This window comes from Monodelphis domestica, chromosome 6 (assembly GCF_027887165.1).
Source record: "Monodelphis domestica isolate mMonDom1 chromosome 6, mMonDom1.pri, whole genome shotgun sequence".
Classification (NCBI taxonomy): domain Eukaryota; kingdom Metazoa; phylum Chordata; class Mammalia; order Didelphimorphia; family Didelphidae; genus Monodelphis; species Monodelphis domestica.
Window position 1 is genome coordinate 220,639,619 of NC_077232.1, and position 22,338 is coordinate 220,661,956.

The following is a 22,338-nucleotide window of genomic DNA, read 5'->3' on the forward strand; positions in this document are numbered from 1 at the left end:
ACTGAAGGAATGTCCATCCGTTGGAGAATAGCTAGACAAGTTATGATACATGACTGTGATGGAACATTATTGCACTGAAAGAAATGACAAGTAGGATATTTTTTAATAGGAAGACCTAAATGAAATTATGAAGAGTGAAACCAAGAAGCAACTAGATAGTTCAGTGGACTGAGAGCATAGAGATAGGTTCAAATCTGTCTTCAGATACTTCCTAGATGTGTGACGCAGTCACTGAACCTCCACTGCTTAATCCTTACCATCCTTCTACCTTGGAACTAATACATGATTTTTATTCTAAAATGAAAGTTAAGCGTTTGGGTTTTTTTTTAATTTTTTAAATTGAATTAAAACCCTTACCTTTTGTCTTAGAATCAATACCATGGTTCCAGGGCAGAAGAGTGGTAAGGGTCAGGCAATGGGGGAACGAGGGGTGGGTAAGTGACTTATCTAGGATCACATAGCTAAAAAGTGTCTGAGGGCAGATTTGAACCCAGGACCTCCCATCTCTAGGTCTGGGTCTTAATCCACTGAGCCACCTAATTGCTCCTTAATAAAAAATTAAAAGAGTGAAATGAGCAGAACCAAGAGAATATTACATATAGCAAGAGAGAAATACTGTTTGAAGAATAACATATATGTATACCTCCAGAAAAAGAACTGATGAACAGAAACAAACAAAATATAGTTTTATATGTAATTATACATATCATTTGATAATATAGACATATATGTGATACATACATATATGTATGTCATGTATATATTTCATATACATATATATTGTTAAATGATGCCCTCACTAATGCGATGGATGAAGGAGGAAGAGACATATCTGGAAATGTTAATGTAACAAACAAATTAATTAATTTAACTTTAAAAACCAATTTGTAGTGAAACCTGGTTTTAGTGTGATTATACTAATGATATAAAAGTTACAAAGAATCATAAAGAGGAACTACTGACAAGGTGCTGGACCTCTTCCTGTCCTTTATCTCTTCCCATCCTGCCTCCAGCTGCCTTGTCTCCCTGAAGCATGTACTGCTTTGTTCTAAACCTCCAGCTTTGACTCAAACACAATTAAGGCTGATGTTTTCATTTTTAAATCCTGAAAAACGACTCAGAGTACACTCAGAGAATGACTGAATTAGCAGGAACCTTAGAAATAAGCAAGTCCAACCCCATCACTTTACAAAAGATGAAACCACAGGAGAGGAAGATTTAGGGAATTTGCTTGGGCTAATGAATGATAAGACTAGGACTTGAACCCATGTTTCCTAACTACCAGTCGATAAAAACAGTCCTATTTCCAATCATGCTAGTTGTCATCCCTTTTTTCTTTCATCTTGGGAAAGCATGCCTTCTCTCTAAATTATTTCTGTCCTTGCTGTCTCCCAGAGCATAAGCTCTATGTGACCCAGAACAAATACAGCCTAATTATGGAGTACATAGAAGGATAATTGAGCATAGAGATGATTAATCAACAAAGCATGAGACTAGAAATGAACCCATTTTCACTTCTGGCTATTTAAAAAACTGATTTTTGTTAGAGATTTCCATTCTTTATATGAAATAATGAACAAGAAGAGGTGACAAGAAGGGCAGATAAAATAACTCTCAGCAGAAGGAGGTGGGACACATGCTGCCATCACATTGCTGAGAGAAGACTATACCCAGAAGGAGGAAGGTAGTATGGTAACACTGCTGAGAAGTCTGAATTTAGAGTTGGGAGGAACCTCTTTGCCTCAGTTTCCTCATCTGTAAAATGAACTGGAGAAGGAAAGGGCCAACCACTCCAGTAACTTTCCTAAGCAGGTCACAAAGAGTCAAACATAACTGAAATGAAAGAACAATAACTATTACTGCATCACAGGGTTGGGATGAGGATCAAATGGCATTACAATGCAATGAGATATTGCACAGGGTAGAGCACTACACCTTGAATTAGGAAGATCTGAGTTCCAATCCAGCCTTAGAAAATTACTAAACTCTGTGATCCTAAGCAAGTTGCTTAACTTCTATCCGCCTTAATTTCCTCATTTATGAAAAGGGAATAATAATACCACCTACCTCCTACATTGTTGGTAAGGATTAAATGAGATAATATCTATAAAGTGTTTTGTAAATCTTTTACAGCTATATAAAAGCTTAAAGCTTTCCAAAAGTTTGCTAATCAAAATTTCAAAAGCAAAAAGAATGAAAAATATACAGCTAAGAACATTAAATATGAAAAGAAAAATGAGCATTTGTAATACCCTTCTAATAAAAGCACCAAGGGATCAATCCCTTCTTAATTTATTGAGCGTATCCATGCACTCTGCAAGAATTCCTATATTACTTCTTGATGGGACAAGGTATGATATGTTCAGAGTTTTGCCTCTGAATAGAAAAGGGAGGTCTAAGGTGAAGTACAATGGGGAGGGGAGAGGTACAGAGGGCACTTTTTAATATTTCTTTCATAGAAATGCAAATTCCATTCCGCTCTACTGTTTAACATAGTTATTCTGTGATGCCAAGTTATATGAGTAATAGTTATTTTGTGATGTGTAGTCAATGAATCATGGTGAAGGCTTCAAGCCTGCAAAGACTAAGTATTAAATGAAGAATTATCAAGCATGTACATACTATGTAGAGGGTTCAGGAAGAGGGTGTGTAGAAGGAAGATTTAAAAACCTTGATAGGAACATACAAATGTCTTGTTGCCACTTGGTATATGCTAATTTAAAAAATAAAAACTACAATATCTTTAAATACTAATTTTAAATAATATATTTAGGATGTTCCAGAGTTTAGCACATGAAAAATCCCAGTATTCTATTGTCCTTTAAAACAAGGTTTTCATTCATGGTTATGAAAATACCGAGAAGATTGTGCTGTTGCTTTCTCTACATTAGCTTTATTGTATTTTAAGTGAGACAGATCATAATCCAAAAGGTAATAAAACAAACAGGTAAATCTGTCAGCTGTCATGTCATAAATTCTACTCCTAAGTCAGCCTTCTAAATGATATGTTGTGCAATTTGTCATCCTCGAAATTCTAATAAAATGGATGCTTCCCAGTTTACTAAAGTATACATTGTGCTCAAATTGCCTAATTCACTTTATCAACACATAATTCAATACAATTACCAAAATGGATAACAGGGTAAGATGTGGTCCAATTTCTTCTCATATATCAACTGCCCTGATTTTATTTCCACCCATCTAGAGAAACACAAGATATTTATGTGCATGCTATGACTCCATGACATGCTTGTAATCATCGCATTTCTCAATATAGATGGGCGATATCTAAAATACCCCAAACTCTCACCACATGAGTGGCTACCTCTCTGTCCAGGTGAGATCCTCTAATAAACCAGATTCTGGAAAATAAGATTTATAACTGTTATAAAGTAAATGATGTGTGGAAAAGCAGAGTAAAAGAACAAATGGCTGACCTGAGCTCAAGCTGCACCACCTTCATAAATTTTATCTATTCTAAGATGTGGTAAATTTTCATTGGTCTAAAATAAGGAAAGGCAACTGAGTTGTTGAAATTAGTTTTAGACACAGTCAGGTGGCAGCAGTTTAAAGGCACGGGCACTTGTTTACAGCATTTCCCTAGTCAGTCAAAGAACCCCATCAAAGTAAATGAGGTTAAATGTGTAAATGACATATTTTATTATATTTTTATTATATTATTATTATACTATATTATATACTATATTATATTAATTAATAGTATTATTACTATATAATATATAATACAATTATTACTATATTAATATGATAATTATATATTAATATTATACTATATTACAGTATAGATATCAAGCTTTCTATTCAACAGGTATCCCCTCTCTGAAAGTTCTTTGGACTCTCCTTAGCCAGGTAATGCCTATCTGATTTTCTATGATTTTAACAGTTTGACACTGTTGTTCAACATTCATGACTCCTAGTTTTTCAATATCTTAAAATGTAGTACTCAACAAGTACTTAAAATGTACTCAACAAGGAGAAAAACTCTTACTAAAAACAATTAGGGCCCTCAGCTGGGTGGCTCAGTGGATTGAGAGCTGTGCCTAGAGGCTCAAATCTGGCCTCAGATACTTCTTAGCTGTGTGACCCTGGGCAAGTCACCTAACCCCCATTTGCTAGCCCTTACCACCCTGATGGAAGGCAAGGGTTTAAAAAATAAAGAAAAATAAAACAATTAGGTATTTATTACTATATCCTCTCTTATTTTGGGTTTCAAGCCACTGTTTACTGGGCTTTTTTATCCTTTCTAATAGGAGGATGAATGAATACTTCTGTTATAATGATGAATGATAAAATTCAAATCTTACCCATAAGTCAGTTGCATGAAATATAAAGAGCCATGTATACTCAAAGGCTACAAAATTGGAAGCAGTATAGATTTTCATAAAAAGAAGTGGGAGAAATAGAATCAGACTATTAATTCACCAATAATGAAAAAAAAAACCTATCCCAAGAAATGAATAGCTAATGCTCTTTTCCTAATTTTATGTAAAAGGCAAATCATATTAATTTCTGTTGGAGACATGAACCCAATTATGGAGGATGAAGGGAAGTTATCTGTCTAAATATTTCAATATTAAAGCTTATACCATGGAAAGAAGAAAGCATGTGGCAAATACAAAACTTCCGTAGGTCATTTAAAAGGATTAACAGGTAGCTCTATAAGGAAAATAATTATATTAGTGAAACCTAGGGATGTGTGTCTAAAAAAGGCTCCTACTCCAACTCCAGAGGTTGGATGGCTTCTCTTGATATGGGGAGACCTTGATCTCAAAGCTATGCCAGAAGATAAAAAGCTACAGCAGACACTGCCAACCTGGAAAGACCATACATCTTCTATTGGAACACTAGTGTGTTCTTTGTAAAGGATTGATCTTCAAGGAAAAACAAAAACAAAACTTTGGAGAATGTGGAAACTCCTGAAACCACATGCTAAGGAATGGAGTAATTCAGATCCCTTTTAGTCCTACAAACAGTGAAGTTAAATTCATTGACTTGGAAACCAACATAAGCAACATTTCATTTCTTACCCACATTTGAACACATATCTCAATATATTCATAGCCTCAGACATATCATATACATTCCTATCATCATATCTTTGCTCACAATTTCTCCTCTTTGGCTTCCTATGAATCTCTGTACCCTAAGCCCACACTTATTCCAGACCCAACTCAAATTCTATCCCCTCCATGAAGCTTTCAGTGATTATTTAAGTCATAACTAATCACAGACTCAAATACAAATGCAGAATGAGAAAGGGTCCACAGAAGAAGAGATGAACAAATGTGAATTTTATTTTTTTAAGGGTAAAGAAGATAGAATCTTCAAAGCACAGGTTGATAATTCTGCCTTCAAATCCTGGTATAATTCTAAAATGTGTTATTTAAGGGATGGTTTCAGAACATTTTGACAGGGAAGTAGTGATCACTAAAAGTCAAGTTTCAGTTCATTAAGAAAATGTCCTTGTAAATTACCCTCATTTTCTTTTTTTTTAATGATTATTGGATGGGTACATCAGGAGAATGATGAAGATATGTTATGCATTCATTTTAGCAATGCATGTGAAATTCCCTGGTGGGAAAGATGAAGAAACAAATGCAAAATGATGATATAATTCAGCAACTTCAGGCGTGGCTGAATGACTGGACCCAAAGACTAGCAATAAGCATTAACCAGGGAAGACATTTCTTTTGGAGTTCTACAGTGCTCTGAGGTCTTTGGCCTTGTTCATTTCAGTGTGTTGAACAATGACTTAGATGAAGGCATTGGTGGGATTCTTATCAAGTTTGGAGATGGAAGAAATAGTTAATTTATTAAAAGACTGAATCAAAATTAAATTAAATCCCCAAAGGGCAGAAAAATGGGTCAAACCTAATAAGATAAAATTTGAAAGAATCTAAAAATCTAAGTATTAATTTTATATTTCACAATTCCTTTAAAATGAACAAGGGCCAGGCATGGGGATACATGCTTTAATCCCTGCTTCCAGGAACAGCCTTTGTTCCATCTCGGTTTTCTGACTTTTGGCTTATAGGAGTGTTACTAGTTACATAGGCCTCATTCGTAAGATAAAGAGGTTGCATTCACTGACCTTTAAGACATTTTCCAATACTAAATCCATGAAAACTATCTCCACTTTGGGGCTCTACAAATTAGGAATGCCATTCACAAGCTATAGAAGAACCAGAGGAAGACATTTCAGATGGAAAGGAAATTCAAAATCATGTTTCATGAGGATCATTTGAAGGCAGCGGAAAGGCTTAGATTGTGTAAGAGAGGCCTCATGAGGAGCATGATAGTAACCTTGGAGTAGATGAAGGGCTCTCGTGTTCTTGTTAGTCCCATGAGGCAGAACTAGGAGTAATTAATGGAAGCTTTAAAAAGGCAGTCCTAAGATTTGGATCTGCCCCAAAGGTCTTCCTTGGGAGAAGGGAATGAATGTCACTAGAGTTCTCCAAGTAGAAACGCAAATGACTATTTGTTATTTATTTTAAATAGTTCCACTCAAATAGGGATTTTTGCTCAAACAATTTTAGAAAAAATCTTTTAACTCCCAGATTGTAACCTGAATTTCTATGCCACTTATATAACACTAATATATATATATACATATATATATACACACACATATGTATATCATATTTCATTATAGTTTTGCAAGTATGTGTATGTGTTTACATAAGGTAAAATATGGATTATTGAGGGGAAAAGAAGATATAACATCAAATTTTAAGGAAGACTAAAAAGGGAAAAATAAGGGATTTTATGAAATAGTCATTTAAAAGTATTATTTTAATACTCTGTGAAGATAAGGGAGAATGGTATTTTAAATAAATAAGCAAATAAGTAAAGATTTTTAAAATGTTTTATTGTGGCCATTAGTTATTTCCAGAAATATTTCTTCCTCCACCAAATGAGTCCTTCCTGAATAGAAAGAAAAATAAGGAAGTCAAATCTACCAAATATATTGACCATACCTGTAAATATCTATAATATTCTATAGTTGTAGTCTGCCTTTCTATGGCAAGGAGGAAGGCATTTCCTTGGAAGACTGGTGATTTTCAGAGAAAAAACAAGACTGACGGTACATAGCCAAGAAAAAAAATAGTAAAATGGGTGAGAAGATGAAAAATCCATTTTTACATTCATCAAACTCGGGGAAGGGTGAAGACATGGCAAAAATTGTGAAAAAAAGTGAGGATCCCTGAAAATATTTCTCAAGACTAGGCAGTGAGAAATGGCCTACCATAGAATTCTGTGTCAAGGTAGTATGCCCAAGTAAGAGGTAAGCTATTTACAAATAATTAAAAATAAAATAGAGGATTATTTAAACAATTAAAATATTGATAAAATTCAAAAAGGGAGCAAAGTTAGATATCTAATATTGTTTAATTCTCTTTTTAAGATTATATGAAAATAGGAAGTAAATTCATACATCACTTAAAACCACAAGCTAAATCATATCCATTGCATATGCAATTTCATTGATAGAATTCATAAACAGAAGAGCACAATATCTAACTTCAACATTTTAATATTCTAATAGATCCAGTTCATTCTTTATATAACCCTTTATGCCCACTAATAGGTAAACTTTCCAGAAATGGATTAAGACTTCATCTAAGATTTTAAAAATTAAACTTGGGAAATCTATTCCTAGAAGCTATATTGCTTGAATGCTAGTGAAATGTTAAATATCTTAAAGGACTATACTGTATTATGCAGTAAGAAAATCTTGCCCTTACAGAGACCTATTTCTAATAGTCTATGAAGCTTGTCACCAAATATGACTATATGACTATAAATTCTTGAATTTTCTGTTACATGAATGTGTTGGATAGAAAAGGAGTAATTATTTTGTTGATTGAATTAGCAGGTGGTCTAGAAAATATATAAACAGACAAAAATAATCTCATCATCTTTTGACCACCCTAGTAATGAACTTTTTTTTGAGTTAGCTGAAGTAGACCTCTCATGACAAGCATGTCATATTATCACTGGGCATGTACTTAAACCCTATCATCTTCACAGGCCCTGGCACAGTGGTAGTTCACTGGTATAACTTTCAAAAACCAAAGGCCATCTCTTCATGATAATGAACCAGAATAAGACGTTAGGGGAGATTAGAGATAAATAATAGGCATAAATGTTTGTTTCACAGGCCCAAGAACTTCAGAACCATTGGTTAAAACCATTGGACAATAGTAATCCTGAAAGTAAGAGGTCCCAATGATATGTGCCATATAATAATATTCATTTTAGAAGTAAAAAATATTGTTATATAAGTTGGGGTGAGGGTAAGATTTCATCAGATTGAGGAAGAGGAATACAAGAACTATGAAATGAATACAATGAACACCCCCCAAAAAACAGATAGTGAAGTTCAAATGGAATAACTAGAAATAGATAAAATAATACACATATTTATATTTAAATTGAGGGAAAGGACATTATTTACATATGCTGTATTCTAGTTCCTATCTGAAATGCTTTGAACAAAATAAGGTAATATTTTGGATCCTTTCCAAGCTTGGCTTCCAAAGATAATAAAAAAAAAGGATTTAGTATGTGTGTGACAGCTTGGGATAAATACGGCACACTCGTCCATCTATTGTTTAATTTGGCCCACAAAGCACAGCTGGTTTTTCATTGAGCATCCAGGTCGTTCAAAAAAAGATGTTCCAAAAAACAAGGAAAACAAATGAATTGAAGAGTCAGCTGAGACCACAGCCAAGTTATTTTGAGCTTCTTGGAAGGCTAACATAATAAGATACAACACCTGTGACCTCATAACCCAAAGAGGAAAAAGTCCTGAAATCTAAGTGGCCTATTCAGCTGAAGTTATCCATGGAGAGTTCTACCATTAACATGTCCTTCTTGGACTAAACCAATGAAACCCATGAGAAGCACACACTGCCTTTTGGAGTCAGGAGTAGCAGCCATCTGTCCTTTCCCTGTTAAAAAGCTTATCTTTGCACCATCTTTATATTTCCCAGGGAGATTATGGCCACATACCAGTTGTTAATATCTAAAAAAATCTGCCTCTTTGAGATAATCAAAACCCCAGTGCCCAATGTCTGGCATCAGCAGTAGCCACTTGATTTAAGGTGTTCCAACAGTATTAGTGCAGTTTTAAGTTATTAAGGTTTATAAAGCTTCTTTCTTTGCTCAATTAATCACTGATTGAATGAATGAATGCAAAAAATTGAGGTTTCAAACTAAGAACAGTATTTCTTTTGTTAGGAAGCAAATACTCAAAGCATTTCAAAATCTCTCTACCTGGAACTGGAAGGGGGAGAGAGCACTTGATGTTGAATTCTGGACCTTCCACTTCCTACCCACTTGCCTTTGGGCAAGATACGTTACTCTCTGGACCGGTTTCCTCATCTGTAAAATGTAGATAACCTCTAATGTCTGTTTGCTAAATATATAATCTTTTGTGCTCTGAACTAAACTTCAATGTTTATTGATTACGAGAAGGGTGCCTTCCATTTTAAAAGATTGCTTAAAGTTTTTCCCCTTTTAGCATATAAATTCTATATCAAGAGCATTCTGTAGAGTATCTTCCAAAGTACAAATGTTCAAGACCTATAATCAGTGTAAAATGTGGTCAGAGGAAAGGAGGATCCATAAATTAAATTTGCTGAACACCCATCGTGTGGATAGCATTAGGCTACGACAGAAATAGAATTTATATAAATCAAGCAAAAATTTGGCCACCATCTTTTTTCTGATTCATGATGTAATTATTATAGGGAGAAAGGACATCACCACAAGTGGGAAAATCAGTTATGGTTATACATCAATATACTGCTAAGTGCTCTGTAACCAGGGGAGCTAGAGCAGAATTGGTCATTCTAATTGTTATTAAATGGTTCTCTAGGAGTTCTAAACACAGAGAACTAAGCCAAACCAACTGAGTGTAATGAGTGTGTATATATATATATATATATATATATATATATATATATATATACACACTCACATATATGTATATATATATATATACCCACAATATTTTTTGCTACATAGGAAAGAAAGCCATCAACTATAAGTGGAATGTAAGTTACAAACGTATCCTTTTAAATTTTCCCCTAAATTGTCCCATAATGGCTCATTGCAATGTGGAATGGATCCTGGAATGTCGCCAATAGAGTATAAACTCTGGCAAGCCCTATGGATCTGGAACATTTTCAGGAGTCAAGATGACCACCAGATCAAGACCAACCTAGATAGATTCAAAACAACAACCAGAAGGCATAACCACCAATGAAGATTTATTTATTCATTTGTAGGGAGCTGGAAGGAAAAGAGCTACAAATCAAAGCCAATCTACTAAGTGTTAGGGGTCTATCCTGCACAGAAGAGGAAGGCTACACTAATCCAATCAAGGTCCTAGCTATATTTAATTTTAAGTGGAGTCTATAGCAAGTTAAAAATTAATGGGAGAAATCATCTTTTTTTCATTTTAGCTGATAAAAATCTAGTGAATTATATCCATGCATCATAATATGTGAAATCTAAAATTTATAAATAGGACAGGAATATGGAAGGAATTGTCATTCTTTACCTTGCTTTAAACATCTATAGGAAATGGTGATAATTACCAAAGATGGCTTTCTTTCAATTCTCAATCCTCAATGCCAGCTGCATATTTGAAAAGGTCAAGTTGGAGTAATTTTAATTGCTTTCATTGCCTTCTCATCTTTTCACTTTTCTCTGGTTTGGAGATAATCTTGGCCTTTGCCATCAGTAGTTGATGGTAAAACAGAACACATATGGCTGATTGAAAAAGGGCTCCCTTTTAAATGAAACTCTCTGTTATAATAATTAGTTTGTTTTAAGAACAGAGACAATATATCCCGAACCCACAAGTCCACCTAATTTCCTCCTTTGCTACTTAAAAGAGATTAGATCAAAGGTTAGTAGTATAATTATAATCAATCAGAGCCACCAGTTAGAAAAATTACTAACATGTAGACAGAAGTTTGACTCTCTGCTATAAATTTACATTTATGAATATTTCTAATTAACCTCTGATCTCTTTGTAGTTAAGGCAAAGTGTTAATTAGGGGTTAGTAGAAATATGTGGTTAAAAAAATCACTATAATATATTGTAGTATCTGTCAATGGAAAAGTGGAACCTTGGTAAAAAACACATCTTTTCTTCAAACTTCAATTGAGGTGGGAGTTAGAATGGATGTTATCAACCCAAGCCTTCTCCTCTAATGGAACACATGGCTCTCTTCAATACCTTTTTCTCTACCATTCGTCCATTTCTTTGTCTCAAACATGCTCTGAAAGCTTTTTCATGATCCTCCCTATGGCCAGTTTTTGCATTAAAATAGCAGAGTATCATTGAATGTCAACACTGATTTTTCCAGATGAATTCTTAATAAAATTTGTCCATCTTTTCATCCTCAAAAATAGATGTTGGCATCTGTACTTCCATGGTAGTCTTTGTTTTTGCTCATCATGGGTATTAAGAGGGCAGGATGAGAGAATGCCCAATGAAATGACGTTTCTTTTTGATTTGAGGAGCATGATAAAACCAAATGGAATGATTCCTTTACTTGCCTCTCCGAGGAAAATCTGTGAGGCCAGTCTTTCATTTAGCTGCAATGTCATTCTGTCTTCTGATTTTATTTACAGCAAATTTTTTATATTATGACAGTTCACTGCTTGAGAATCATATTGATTCAATAATCATTAGGTATATATGCTGGATATTTAAAATACCAACAATTCAATTAATATTCATAATCTAAAAGCGTCTGATTCTTAGTGTTCTCTATCTCCCATTTGAAATCCTCATTACAGAAGTAAAAGTCACATTACAGAAACAAGGGACACATATTTTACTTTGTTTTATGAGTTTTCATGGCCAAACACTATATCAGTGCATAGCTAACTTATTGGTGAGGAGCCTCTAAGTCTAGTCAGGGTGTTTTAAAGTCTTTTAAAAGTCTTTTTTAGCCTAAATCAGGCAGAAGTCAAACTCTCTGAGCAACGCCCTTGGGGAGATCTTAGGGGCATCTCCACTTTTATAAGACCTATTTAAAGGGTCTGTGATTTAATGAGACAGATCTGAAGAATCTTTGCTAGTAAAGGCTTCTCTCTAGGTTCATAGGATCATAGATATAGAGGTGGAACGGACCTCAGAGGTTAGCAAGACCAGATGGAGATCTGTATGAGTTAAATGACTTGACCAGAGTCATACAGTCATTAAGTGCCCGAGGTTGATTTCCATTCAGGGCCTTTTTGACTGCAGGTCCAGCATTCTATCCACTATACTAGTGGGATCAAACATAATTAGAAATGGAGGTCACTAATCTCTAAATAAAGGTCACTGCAGGCCACATATGACTTATTTTTAAAAGATAATATTGTCTAAATTTTATTTTATTTTATTAATTGTTTTAAATATTTCCAAATTATATTTTAATTTGGTTGGGGTTTACTTAGGACAGGTTGCAGCAGCCTATAGGATATCCCTACATTGTACCACATAGCTAAGGATATCTCCCTCCACCAACAAAGATCTCAACTTCTATACAAATTAGTAGATAGCCCTCAAGAGTTTCTGTGGTTATAAAAAGAAACAACTGGAAATGAAGATCATCAACTTTTGTGCCAGAAAGAGTTTAGAAATAGTTGCCTGAGAACACCATGAGGAAAAATGACTTGCCCAGGATGACAATAAATAGGGCTTCAGGCCTAGAGATGGGAGGTCCTAGGTTCAAATCTGGCCTCAGATACTTCCCAGCTGTGTGTCCCTGGGCAAGTCACTTGAACCCATTGCCTAGCCCTTACCTCTCTTCTGCCTTGGAACCAATATATAGTATTGATTCCAAGACTGAAGGTAAGGGTTTAAAAAAAAAGAAATAGGGCTTGAGATAAGTCTTTTTAACTTCATAGATGGCTTCAACCACCATGTCACTGCCTCTCATAAAGAATAAAAATATTAGCTTATTTTAAGGTGATAATGTGTGTATTACCTAGCTAATTATGAAAACGTATTTTGGAAAATATAATTTCTACAATATTACAGAGGACCAGCTTTGTTTGGCAGCAAATTTGCATTATGATATGCAGAAAGAGCTAAAAATTTGAAATGGTAATCCACTGAATTACAGGTAAATTTACCAACTCAAAACTTTTCATCAAGTTACTTCTCTAAAATTTATTTTATCTAATGAATTTACTGACATTTCTTTTACATTAATGTTCCAACTAGGAATAATACCTTTTTAAATGACAGCTTTTTACTTGTTATTGAATGAAAAATGAAACCATTATAAATATGTACACTAAAATCCTGTTCTCATAATAAAATATTGCTTTTATTGGTGTAGAGTTGTAGTTCTTGTGGGACCTGAAGGGATAAATATACTACTACTATTTTCATCACACAAAGTATTCCACCTGCAAAATAAACCTATTACCTGGTAGATTTATCTTTGTACAGAAAGTCCATATTGTTATTCTCAATCAAGTTGACAGTAACTGATGAATAACTATAATAAAACTAGCATAATTGAATATTTTAATAGTGAAAATATATGTTTGTATATATACACATGAATAGTACATATATTTCTCCCCCTGAGGTATTTTTCCTTAGTTCCTTCAGTAATCTAATATTATGAAAAAATATTTTCAAGGGTTTATTTCTATTTTATGATATGGTTTGCTGAAAGAAAAACTGAACATCTTTTTTATTTGTAGAAGCTTTCCTGAGTCCTGAACTATAAGCAGAGTCATTATGAGATATAGGGAAAGAGAAGCATTAGTCAATAATTAACACCAAATTATAAACTAAATAATAAAGTGAAGTTGAAGCTAGTACTGACTGGTGTATTTACTGAAGAAGTTAGCTGATGATATGGAGGCTGAAGCCTGGGAGACCAACATACTTTCCTATTCATGGCAATGGATCCTGACATTGTATTAACTAAGGTCCATTCTTCACTGCTATTTATTCCTCCAAAAATGTACTGTTTGGGTAACCAGGGAGATAAGCATAATCCAATGAGGCACACCTGGCCCAAACTTCTCTGGTCACAATGCTTGTGTCAAAAATCTTCATTGTTTCTGGTGTTTATCAAGTTATATGCTTCTACTTTACCTAGTAAGTCTTATCTTTAGATAATCAGCTGGAGGGAAAAACTATTCAAAGAGGGATTCTTAACCAGGTCATCATCATCATCATCATCATCATCATCATCATCATCATCATCATCATTATTGACATTTTGATAGTGCATTTCGATATAACTGATTTTCATTGTAACCTTATGTAGCTCATTTTACAATTAAAAACATTATTTAGAGAAGGATTCCATTCTCTTCTTTGCCATGATACACAAAGAAAGGATAAGAACCTATGGACTAAATTTAGCTTAATAGGGGTAGATAGAGCAGAAAAAGCACTAGATCAGGGGTCACAGGACCTAGGTTCTACTTCTTTTGTACATCACCTTGAACAAGTCAATGGACCTCAATAGGATTTCATTTCCATATTGTAAATGAGGAATTTGGACCACATGCTCTCTATGGTCACTATGAGCTCTGAATTCTGAGATCCAGTTATAAAATAGCGTAAGTCTTTGTGTATGGGCAGTGTCTTGAAAGAATTGTGTGGTTCAGATATTTGCTTTTCAGGCTTGTACAAACATTTTGCTAACAGTTAAAGGTGGGAGTGATGGCTTTAAATACAAAGGAAAGATATTTTTGGACTCAGGTCTTCAAATCCACAGAAAAGGAAGATGTGAGGCAAATGCTATCATTATCTCCATGTAACAACTGAGGAAACTAAGGCAGGTAGATAATTAACTGGCTGAGAGTCACACAGTTTAGCAAGTGTCTGAGGTTGAATTTGCATCCAGGTTTTCCTGACTGCATGCCCAGTCTCTACCTGTTATGTCACCTAGCTACCTAGAATGAACAGAAAGACATTCACTGATACTCAAAAGATAGAACACTATTTTCAAGCAACTCTCTCAAATGATATGTCAATGCAAGAAAAGTCAGAAAATGCTAAGTGCAATCATCTTTCACACCTACAACTGATGTGATCTTACTGCTAAGATTGCCAAGAATAGTCATGAATCATTCCTCTTCCTTGTTTCCTAGTAACTCATTTTATTTTCTCATCTCCACTTCTACTACTTTGTCTAAAGCTGGGTTATGAAATCCATGCATGCCTCAAGCACCATTCCACTGATTTTCAGCACCACGCAGCAAGTTTTCTTTAACAAGTGCTCAGGTCAAAAAGGAAGGCATATACCTTGACTGTTTTATACCAGTTCTTATAGGTGTAATGGAGAAATGTGTATTTTGTAATAGAAATTATATATTTTAACATGTTGAAGAAACCAAACCTACCAACAGTGCAAGAAAGATGTTTACTTTATCAAAATTCTTCCTATTTTTTTTCCTTTAACGTTGTTGTTCAATTGTGTCAGATTCTTCATTACCCCATTTGGGGTTTTCCTGGTAGAAGTACTAGAGTAGTTTGCCATTTTTTCTCACCAGCTTATTTTACAGATAGAGAAACTGAGACAAACAGGATTAAGTGATTCGCTCAAAGTCATCCAGCTTGTAGATGTCTGAGGCCAGATTTGAACCCAGAAAGATGAGTATTCCTGACTTAATCCAGCACTTAATCCTCTGGACCATATAGCTGTTAAGAAAACATTAGCTGAGAATTAAAATCACTACAAACAAACCTTGGCAAGTTGTTTACAAAGAAAGAAGCTGATGATGACCCTTCAGAGGCCTCCAAACCAATGAATTTATTCTTATGCTTACCTAATGGCCCAAAATTAAAACCTGTACTTGGATGACACAACTTATTCACCCTCTCAATTATAGTTCTACTTTTCTGCAACCTTTCTGAATGTCGTACCTTGGTAATCTTTCACTCATACTATTCCTCAGCTCAAAAACATCAATGGCTCCCCATTAAATATGGAATGAAACATATTCATTAGTAACTTTGCACTCAAAGATTTCCATTTCTGACCTCAAACTACCTCTTCTGTGTTATACATTATTATGTTAGACATAGTTTTTGCTCCATCCAAATTGTATCACTCTTTTGAAAAAAACATGTTTCAGCTAGGCAGGGTTGCCATTGCCAATGATTCCTGCTATCAGGGAACTTGAGCCCAGTGGATGTCTTGAGCTCCAGAGTTCTGAGCTCCTGTGCCCAGAACAGGGTGGGTTGAAATCTGGCATCAATACAGGAGCTCCTGGGAGTAGGGCTCCCAGCCCACCCGAGAAGGGGTGGACTAATCCAGGTCAAAAATGGAACATGTCAAAGGCTCTTTGATTATCAAAAGTGAGATTGGGTCTGGGAGTAGCTCCTATACTTCCAGACTAGGAGAGTCTGTTTGCCCAGTGTCCTACAACTATTTAGTATTAGAGGTTCTACTTGAATTTAGGTCTTCCTGACTTCAAGGTTCATTCACTAACAAATTTGGCACATTGCCTCTGGATTTCCAGGGAAATGGAAGGGAACATGTGATCTTCATGAATGCAACAGCTTTAGGACCTTTGGCCTTATACAATTTTACAATTACCTGTCTCAAAGTATATTTAGTGCCCTCCCCCCACCTCTGCCTTAAGGTTACAAGAGAAGACTTAAAACCATATCATTTTCATGTTCTTCCTTCATTTTGAAGAGGACCAATGATATCTCAAGGATGTGAAGGAATTGGGGATGTTTAGGTTGTAGGGCAGATTTTAGTGGGGAGCAGTATATGACAGCTATCTTCAAATATTTGGAAGATCATATGAAAAAGAAATTATCCTTATTTTGCTTGGCCAGAAAGGGAAGAATTAGGAGCAATGTGTGGGTGTTACAGAGAGACAAATGCCAGTATCATGTAACAACACTCTATGAGTCAGACAAAGTAGGTAGTGTTAGGAAATAGCTTCCAACAGTGGAAAATAAATTTTAAAGGGAGATAGTCTAAAGCCAAATGTAACAGAACAGGTAGGGAATTAAATACTAGATGTATATCCAATTTCAGACACTAGCTATGTCACTACCTAAGTAACTGACCAACTCTATGCCTCCACTTCCTTATCTCTAAATGTGGGCACTGGACTTGATCCTCTCCAAGATCCTTTCCATCTCTGTATCTTTGTTTCCATGGTTAGGAAAAAGTCCATAACTTCGACAGAGTTATCTCAGCCCTTAGAGAAATCAGCTATGTGTTGATAGAAACTTTGAGGAACAAACGGGATCTCCCAGATGCAGCTTACTCCCTCCATAGATTTCCACTAGTCCATGGCTTCTCATCACATGTGGCTCTTATACATGGCTTTCCATAATTCTTCCATTAAGGACCTACCAAGTGTGGTACCTTCAGTGTGGTAGTACTCCCTATAATTCTTTAAATGGGTACATATTGCTATCTATTTGTAGATATCAAATTTGATAATGGAAATGAGTATAGTTAGGGAGTCACAGATTGAATTTTACAAAAGTATTTCCATATGATTCCTTGCCAGTATCTCTTATAGCCTCTTGACTTCTCTTAGCATCACAACCTGAAATAGGCATTCATGGGGACATTTATTACAAACCCTACCTCATAACATGAATCATACCTGGAGATATCTCATAGACATGACCAAAGTGTACAGTTTTTCATGAATAGCTAAAGAAATCCCTAATGTCTCTTATTAATCCATCCATCAATCACTGCCATAGCATGATCTTCTCTTAGCAATTTCAGTCCATTTTCTCCTGGGATGAAGGTTGTCTTATAGCTAATCACTTTGTTTTATAATTCTTCATGCCCTTGAGGAACATTATTAGAATTATTCTAATTATTCTAATTGTTATTAGAATATCCTTTCCATATAAAGTAAGCATTTTACATTCCTTTATGCTTGCCTTACAGCCTTATTTTTTCAATCTTTATTTTAGTGCTTATGTAGAGAAAACAGCTGATCAGTACCTTCCAATCTACAAGATGTCCCAAATATCTTGGTGTATTTTTAAGCTAATAAAACTTAATAAAATTTTATAAGTTCTATTAGAACTTAAGACTTCACTAAGATTTTTGGGAAACCTTCAAATATAAGAAAGGCACTGTATGCACGCCTATGTATTTAGAAAGACAAAACATGTATGCAACTTATATATAGAGTCGTATATATGTACAACTGCACATACACATATACAATTATTCATATACATATACGTGTAACTATATATATGAATATGTATATATCTATAAACATATTTTATAGATATTTGCATATAGGTCAATATGTACCTACATATGGATACAAGTATAAATAAGCATACATGATCTAGTCAAGCCATATTGGTATATGTATATGATTCTAAATATGCAGAAAAGAACATATTTGTCCAAATTCTTACCTCATTTTAACCTCTAAAACTCAGATTATATCTTGGAATCAAGATTTTTTAGAAGGTTTTTGGTTTAAAAAAACAAATTATGTCTCTAGGGTAGGGAAGGAAATCTGAATTGTTTCAGGAATAATACTGAATTTGTTATATATAATTTACCTCTCATCCAGGGTGATCTCTTCATATTTTATATTAATAAGTAGCATTTAAATATCCTAGAAATTTTGAGCATACAAACTAATAGAAATAGAACTACATGATCAAAATGAGCTTTATAAATTATTTAAATACAACCCATCTGCATTAGATTCTTTAGCTATGTCCTTTTCAAGGACCCATTGATGATTTAAAATATGTAAATTAAATAAATACTGGAATAAGTCTCAAACTTCTCAGAACAATGACTCACTTCTGTCTTCTAGAAGGAAAAAAGATAATATAGTTTTGAATAATTTTAAAAAGAAAAACACAAGTAAAGTAAGTTATAATAAAAACTGAAAAAATACTTCTCAGGGATTATTTTAAATTGGAAATATATGACATGTCATAGTCCTGCATTCAGTTGTTGTTTTTTTTTCTTTCAAACTCTTATCTTCCATCTTAGAATCACATATTTTATATTGGTTCCAAAGCACAAGGGTAGTAAGGGTAAGAGGATGGGGGCTACTGTTTTTCATTAGTTTGAGAGATGATACTGTTTACCCTTTCCATGGAATACAGAATTGGTTAGAGCTAAAATATCTCTACATAGAGAAGCTGATAAACCTGTTCTTGTTCTACTGAAACAGACCTTGGTAGTATGACAGATCTGATTTGAATTATTCTTAATTCTCCAAATGTCAGGCAAACAGCAAAAGTTACAAAATTAATATTATAATTATTTCCAAATGTAAATAGTTGGGGATTATTTAAGCCTATTTTATAGGGCAGTTTAGAGTAAAACTCAGTGTAAAGCTGAAAGTATATAAATGTAAGTAGTAGTAGTATTAACACTGATTTGTGCCATTAAGTATTGATTAATAAGCATCTGTTTTTAAAAATCTTAATTAAATTTATGGCTACATATACTATCTAAGATAATTTAATCATAGGCAGTTTTAAGCACAGAATCCAATGGCATTTAGCTGAATTTCACTTAGGTGTTTGCTAGCCCAATCACTGACAAGTGTCAGTCACAGTTAATAGGTGTCATATTTTCAGTTTCTCTCTTCACTAACTTTTAAAAAAATATATTTAATTGATAAATTAAGAAAATTTTTCCACGGTTAGATGATTCATGTTCTTTCCCCTTAGCTGATGAGCAATTCCACCGGGTTTTACATGTGTCATTGATCAAGACCTATTCCCATATTATTGATGCTTGCACTAGGGTGATCGTTTAGTCTACATAACCAGTCATATCCCCATCGAACCATTTCACTCACTAACTTTTGACCATGCCTGCAAGATTGCAATCCCAGACTTCTCCAGGAAAATATGAGTTGACTTCATCGAGAAGAGAAAGAAAGATGGAGAGGGAAATGAAATTCCAGTTGACACACAATCATTATACTCACAGAAGATCAGATGATATAGAAAACTGCCTTATACCTTCCTATGTCCTGTTCTCTCCCTCCTAGCCTTGCAAGAAACCGTATTATGTTCCTAAACAAACTTAGTAGAAATGAATATGGTATTTCTACAAGAAAAATTCTCTCAGATGTTGGGGCAGTGATGATCATCACATCAAAATTTCCTTTCTGTGATCATCGCTTCAAAATCCAACATCTGACATAATTTGGGTAGGTGGTAAAATTTTCAAAAGAAAGTGAAGAATATTTACTGTCAGCTTAAAGCAAGAATTACCTTTTTAAGTTAACAAGGTATTGCCTGGTAATTTATCTGTATACTTGCATTAGGATAGTTGAGGGCCTAAGTATTCAGATGGGAATTTTTGAATATGAGTCAAATTTTCCTTTTACGGATAATCTAATACCTGAATTGTTTTATTTTTTAAAAGTTCATCTTTTTTGGAGGGTGTGGTTGGCTCCAAATATCTTAGTTCTTGATCTTGGGTCCTCTGATTTTATTTTATAAGACAAGATAATAAAATAGTATATAAATACCAAGGACTATAGAACTGACCAATATTTGTGCCTCAACTATCTAACCACCAAAGCAGATAAATTCTAAGAAAGGGCTTCTTGACCCAACGATTCTGTTCATAATCTACCCTAACTAACTAACTAACTAACAAATATGTTGGTTAATTTACTTTCAGTGTTACTAAGGGAAGGTTTTCAGGTTGTCAGTGGAACACTTGGAAAAGGATTCCAAGCCAAAAGAGCTGTCCATCAAATAAAGCAAGCTGGCAGCCACTCTATATTTTAATCATATATTTGTCCAGTAACTCATTTTCTTCAAAAGATAAATTTGTCAATGCCAGCTTGATACTTAAAGTAATTTTATTTCTGCAATCTGTGTTTCCCCTTTCTTGGCTCCAGTCTTAAACACCATTATGCCTCTGGCTATAAGTAATTTGATGATTCTTGGGTCATAATATTAAGCACAATGATTCTCTGTTTTTGAAGTGTGGTTGATTTTAGAAAATGGATTAGTGAGCACTGGAACACAGATTTAACCATCAACAGTTGAAATTTTAACAATTCAAGGCGATAATGAGAATAAGCATGATTACATTAAAATTCATGCAGAGAGGACCCCAAACAAACATAAACTTCTCTTTTCACAGTATTTTTATAAGAGGAGACTCAAAACATTTTTAAATAAACCTGATGGTCAAAGTGATACCATCACATCCCACTTATCTTCAATTGGATCTGCTTAAAACAAAACATAAAGGGCATGATACACTATCTCTAAAATGAGATGTAAGAAAAATTTTAAATGATTTAAAATGTTGACAATTTGACTAAGACAAAACAAACTCATGTATCTGAAGTTCCAACACTTGAGTTCTATTCTTCCCACACACCATCTGTTACTCATTTTAGAAATACAGTTACAGGTGGTATGGGTATCAGTTTTGCTTTTAAATATATTCATTAAAAATGTTTGCAGTCCTTTTCAGGAGGCTTAGGGACTGACCTTAAAGTGAGCAAAAATTAGCTATCAAAATAGAATATTATTTGTGGAGGCAGTCATATCTTTTTCAAAGAAACTGGAGAGTACCTGATTGCAATTTAGAGCAAAAATTAGAGGAAGTTACCTTGGTAAGCTGACAAGGTATTGAGTTATAATTTGTATATGTGTTTGGGGGAAGGGGTCATTAGAACACTTGAGGGCTCAAATATTCAGTTGAGTATCTTTTCCTAAATTTTTAGTTCAGATACCTATTTATCCTGTTTCCTTCAGGCTTTTATTTTGTAAACTAAATGCCACTGTATTACAAAATTAGTCATTTCTGAGCAAGTACTTTTTGCCAAATAAGATCAATCAACAAATATTATTTACACGGCATCAGGCACAAAAGTGGCAAGCATCGAAAGAAAAAGCAAAAATAGACCCTGGTCTCAAGATGCTTACATAATAATGAGTAGATGTTTTGATTGCAGATATACAACAGTAAATGAGGATAATGATGATAATCAGCCCATTTGGTGTGAATATATAATGCTGGGTAAAATGAATGGGAATTAAAGTCCTAATATTTAAGTCTATTAATTCAATCTGGATGGTCAAAAAAGAATTTTAAAAAGTAACACTTGAAGGGAGCAGAAGACGAATAAACAGGAACATAAGGCATGGTGGTATAATTCTTTATATTCTCTTCTATTTCCAGAAAACTCAAGCTCGCAAACTTTAGAATAATGGGAAATCTCCATCAAACTTCATATTTCTGACCCCCCCCCCCCACAATGTAATATCATTGACACGTTTCACTGGCAGGTAGTAGACATTTATAAATGAGTATATATATA

General features: G+C 34.3%; 1 protein-coding gene and 1 long non-coding RNA gene across 3 annotated transcripts in view; one reads left to right on the forward strand and one right to left on the reverse strand.

The window, feature by feature from the left end:
• The window catches only part of GPM6A (glycoprotein M6A), a 507,062-nt gene that overhangs the window by 111,826 nt on the left and 372,898 nt on the right, over positions 1–22,338 (reverse strand). The window lies entirely within an intron of this gene.
• Positions 1–22,338, forward strand: part of LOC103103949 (uncharacterized) — a 66,777-nt gene that overhangs the window by 1,417 nt on the left and 43,022 nt on the right. Inside the window, exon 2 of the long non-coding RNA XR_468616.3 lies at positions 3,830–3,870. This is a non-coding gene — a long non-coding RNA (uncharacterized LOC103103949). The remainder of the gene's footprint in view (positions 1–3,829; positions 3,871–22,338) is intronic.